The sequence below is a fragment of the Lampetra fluviatilis genome, chromosome 54, assembly GCF_964198595.1.
Source record: "Lampetra fluviatilis chromosome 54, kcLamFluv1.1, whole genome shotgun sequence".
Taxonomy (NCBI): Eukaryota; Metazoa; Chordata; class Hyperoartia; order Petromyzontiformes; family Petromyzontidae; genus Lampetra; species Lampetra fluviatilis.
The window spans coordinates 7,641,998-7,647,611 of record NC_136328.1 but is presented as its reverse complement, the minus strand read 5'-3'; positions in this window follow the sequence as shown (position 1 = coordinate 7,647,611).

The window sequence follows — 5,614 nt, the reverse complement described above, 5'->3', positions numbered from 1 at the left end:
AAATATTGGAAGAGGTCACCCCCTGTGAGTGGCTGGCTGAGGTGCCAGCTGTTGAGGAAGTACTGAGGGCGATCCGGAGTCTGAGACCAGGGAAGGCACCGGGCAGAGATGATCTCCCAAGCGAAATGCTGAGGGAGGGTGGCGTTTGTGCACAGACTGCCCTATATGACATCATAACAACAGTCTGGACCACTGGACGGGTTCCGCAGGACTGGAAGGATGCCCTGGTGGTCCCCCTCTTTAAGAAGGGGGACCGTACCGACTGTAACAACTACAGGGGCATCTCACTCCTCAGTGTGCCGGGTAAGGTCCTGGCAAGGATTATTCAACATCGCCTTGCTAGGCACGCTGAGGAGAGGCTTGCGGAGCCCCAATGCGGTTTCAGGAAAGGGCGGTCCTGCACAGATGCCATATTTTCTGTCCGTCTGCTACAGCAGAGGTGTAGGGAATTCCAAAAAGACCTACATCTCTGCTTTATTGACCTGGTCAAGGCCTATGATACCATCAGTAGGACTGGGCTCTGGGTTGTTCTTCGTGCTTTCGGAGTCCCTGACCCTCTGCTCACGATCATTAAGGACCTTCATGATGGTGAGCGGGCCCGGGTAAAACTACGTGGCCGGGAGTCGGAGCCTTTCCCTGTACACCTTGGGGTGCGACAGGGATGTCCTCTGGCTCCCACATTATTTAACATCTATTTCGACTGCGTAGTTCGTGAAGCCTTCAATAGCTGTACCGGGGGAATTACCATTTGGTACAGATATAATGGGAGGCTGATCGACGCCCGGGTGCGATCAAGGGATGGCTCCCTATTGGTCAACCACGTTATGTATGCCGATGATTTGGTAATAGCTGCTCATTCAGAAGAGGAGTTGGAGACGCTGCTGCTGAGACTGGAGCGTGCCACTAAGAGGTGGGGCCTTACCATCAGCCCCACCAAAACTAAGCACCTGCCTGGGTATTTTGTACCATCGGGCACTCCACCCCCACAACTCCCAATCGGTGATGGGGCAGTTGTGGAGAGAGTGGAGAGTTTCCCATACCTGGGCAGTGTGCTTATGACCGGCTCCAGTTTATCAGCAGAGGTCTCACTCCGAATCAGTCGAGCGGCAATATCTTTTCATCGGTTGCGTAACGCTGTGTGGAAGCTACATGGTCTGTCGCTCCGCACGAAGCTTCAGGTCTTCTCGGCCACGGTCATTCCCTCCCTTCTCTACGCTTGCGAAACGTGGACCCCCCTAGTGGAGCATCTTCGCCGGTTGGAAACATTTAGGCTGGCCTGCCTACGATCCATCCTGGGTTTAACCAGGCTGGATTGTGTGAGGAGCTCACAAGTCCTTGAAAGATCTGGGCAAAGTCCCATCAGTGAGCTCCTCCGGCAGGCAAGGCTGCGTTGTAATGTAGCCCGCATGCCCAGCCACCGCATGCCTAAACAGCTTTTGTTCGGCCGGATCGAGGGGGCTAAACGGGCGCGGCACGGGCTAGAGAAGAGATGGAGTGATGTGGTACAGGAGGATCGGCCTCAGTGGAGGAGGCTCGTGAAGGACGCTACTGGGCAGTTGGAGGCAGTCGCCCTCCAACAACAACGGAGGGCGGAGGAGCGACGCTCACAACAACGAGCGGAGCGCCGGGTGGCTAAAGCACAGCAAGTTGGCACAGTAGGGGGCACAGGTGGTGCATCAGCCAGTCATCTCGGTCATCTCGGTCAGTCGACCCGTGGCACCTGGGTCTGCCCCGTGACCTCCTGCCAGCGGGCGTTCGAAACTTCACGTGGCCTCAGGGTGCACATGGCCTGGCACAAGCGTCGTGGTGACGTCACCGCCACTTAGTGGCGAATGGCGGTTGTTGTTGTTGTTGTGTATGTGTACGTGTGTGTGTACGTGTGTCTGTGTACGTACGTGTGTGTGTGTCTACGTGTGTGTGTGTGTACGTGTGTGTGTACGTGTCTGTACGTACGTGTGTGTACGTGTGTGTGTACGTGTGTGTGTATGTGTACGTGTGTGTGTACGTGTGTCTGTGTACGTACGTGTGTGTGTACGTGTGTGTGTGTGTACGTGTGTGTGTGTACGTGTCTGTACGTACGTGTGTGTACGTGTGTGTGTGTGTACGTGTGTGTGTGTACGTGTGTGTGTGTGTGTACGTGTGTGTGTGTACGTGTGTGTGCGTGTGTACGTGTGTGTGTGTGTACGTGTATGTGTGTGTGTACGTGTGTGTGTGTGTGTGTACGTGTGTGTGTGTGTACGTGTGTGTGTACGTGTGTGTGTGTGTACGTGTGTGTGTGTGTACGTGTGTGTATGTACGTGTGTGTGCACGCGTGTGTGTACGTGTGTGTGTGTACGTGTGTGTGTACGTGTGTGTGCGTACGTGTGTGTGTATGTGTGTGTGAGTGGTGTGAGTGTGTACGTGTGTGTGCGTACGTGTGTGTGAGTGGTGTGAGTGTGTACGTGTGTGTGTGTGTGTAAGAGGGGGGCGGTAGTGTAGCGGTTAGCGCTACGCTGCGCTATGAACCCGGCGACCCGGGTTCGATTCCCGCTCACGGCCAACACCACCAGTGACGATTATCTGAACCGGTCCTGGGCCTCCCCTAGGTCGACTCAGCCTAAAACGAGTACCTGATGCGATGTGTAAATATCGCCACTGGGGAGACAAAGTTGGCCGGGCGTGATGTTGGCCACCCACTCCCTCGTGTGCCGTGCTGGCCTTCATAGGTGCTCGCTAACAGCACTTGCCCCTACAGTCTGTTAAGGCTATACAGGGGATCTTTGTCTTTTGTACGTACTTGTCTGTGTGTACGTGTGTGTGTGTACGTGTGTGTGTGCACGTGTGCGTACGTGTGTGTGTACGTGTGTGTGTGTGTACCCATTGCATCGCCACGTCGGAGTGACGCATGCGAGGCAGTTGAACAAAACGGCACAAACATTGATTCGACTGCGGTCTGTGGTCATAAAATCGACGTGGCACAGCGGTGGGAGAAGTCTGAATCTCGACTGGCGATGGGGGTCGGGGGGTCACGGACAACGTCGCTGGTGAAGGTCGATGGCCGAGAGTTATGACGGCTAATCTTGACTTGAAGCTTTCGTGACTGCAGGAACCAAAGTGTAGGAATGACGGCAGTTGGAGACGGGGGGATGATGGAACGCGTCCGAGAGAAACGTCATCCGCGGGAGATGGAGCGATGGAATCAGCTCCTCGTCTGCTTGGGGTGCATTGTGGTCCTTCCCCCCCGCCCCGGACCTCCGATTATCACGGTTGGCTACGTAGGGTGCGAAAGAAGTTCAACATACATGCATCGACTCACACAGAGACCCATGGACTCACCACACAGAGCCCCATAGACTCACACAGAGACCCATAGAGTCACACAGAGACCCATTGACTCACCACACAGAGACCCATAGACTCACACAGAGACCCATGGACTCACCACACAGAGCCCCATAGACTCACACAGAGACCCATAGAGTCACACAGAGACCCATTGACTCACCACACAGAGACCCATAGACTCACACAGAGACCCATGGACTCACCACACAGAGCCCCATAGACTCACACAGAGACCCATAGAGTCACACAGAGACCCATAGTTTGTTGTCCTTCCCCAGCACCTCCGATTAGCACGGTTGGCTACGTACGGTGCGAAAGAAGTTCAACATACACCGTTGCATCGCAGGATCACTAGAGATGGCGGAAGCGGCATCGTCATCCAGATGATGTTGATGACGAACCCTGCTCAGCTTCCAATATCTAATACAACAACAAAAACTCAACACATTCGTTAATAACATTGTGGCCTTCAAAATATATATAGTGGGCGACGTTTCAGGCAACGGACCTTCATTTACGTGCTATGAAGATGCATCATTGCTCGAAACGTCGCTCATTTCTGTACGTTTTTTCTTCCTTCAATGCCACACACACACACACGCGCGCGCGCACGCACGTGGAGTCGTTTTCGACGAGCACGCCGAGTTATACTGGTAGGAACCTCCTGGTTCCACCAGCCCACAGTGGATTATTGTGTCCGTCGTGCAGGGAGGGGCTGGGTGGGGTGGGGATGGTCACCCCGTGGTGCCCTTATAAAACTCAACGTTTAACCTACTCACGCCGGCTTGTGCCCGCCCTCACAGTCGGGCATATTTGCGGAATACACCACGCCGCCGTTGACCCTGGCCATTGACCGAGCAACCCAACGTTCCTACCAGCTCCCTCCGCAGGAATGTGTTTTATTGCGCGCGCACGGCCGCGAACGGCGAACAGCGTCACCAAAAAGAGTTTGCTTCAACGTGCGATAAGATCGGCCTCCACGGGGTCAGGGTAATAAGGCTCCCTGCTGACCCCGGCTAAACCCGGGACAGCTTCGCCGAGCTCCGGACCCCTCTGTCAGCAAGATCGTTGACGCTCCCGTGTCCCCACTCGGTGGCGATAATTGCGACAAGCAAATTTCATAAATACAGGATTTTTTTTGGTCAATGCTTTTTACTTCGGATTCAGCGAGGGCATGGGCAGAGGTTGCAGAGGGGGTCAATGCCCCTCCCAAACTGGACGCCTTCATTAATTCGTTTCCAGTAGTTTTAATTAAGATTAATTAGAAATTAATAATACGTACCCGCGATTCGTAATGTGAAGGACAAGACGAACCCATGCCTCCCCCCTCTCCCCGAAATATAGAAGTCAAACTCCGCGTATGATCAAGGGCATCATACTGGTAGGAACCACCTGGTTCCACCAGCCCACAGGGGATTATTGTGTCCGTCCGTCCGTCGTGCATCCAAAAATGGGAGGGGTGGGGCTGGGTGGAGAGGGGAGGGTGGGGAGGGGCTGGGTGGGGAGGGTGGGGAGGGGCTGGGTGGGGAGGGGCTGGTCACCCCGTGGTGCCCTTATAAAACTCAACGTTTAACCTACTCACGCCGGCTTGTGCCCGCCCTCACAGTCGGGCATATTTGCGGAATACACCACGCCGCCGTTGACCCTGGCCATTGACCGAGCAACCCAACGTTCCTACCAGCTCCCTCCGCAGGAATGTGTTTATAACTCCCTAGCAGGGGCGGTTTCTTCATTAGGGCGATTGGGCGACGCACCACCAATGTCATTCAACCACAGAGTCACGCTAGCCGTCACTGTGCCGCTGGATATAGTCCAATCAGCGTCATGCTAAGTTCTGTGGAGTACCGCCTCTTTTTGGGCGATTTCCCTCCAGCTGAGAATCGCCCCGAGTGGTCCCATAGACTTACATTCAAAGATGTTTTTTTTCGAACGGGGGCGCTGCAATGCATTCTCTATGGCTTCCGGGAGGGCTCGCCCTAACGTGCTTACGTCATCATACGTGCTTACGTCATCATACGTAAGCACGTTTCATCCAACAATATAATTTGTCGCCACCTAGTGGAATCTTTAATAAAATAAACTTGAGTGGTTTGTTTTAATAGTGAGTATAGAAACAAACAAGATGTATTGTAAGAGTCACTTTATTTTTCATTAATATTAAAGAAGTGAAGTTGCCTTTACATGCTTAAGCTGTTAATTTATCCATTGCATGGGTGGACCTTATCCTTATCAATCATCCAGACATTTGCCCCCCCTGAGAGATTTTGCAGGAGCCGCCACTGCTCCCTAG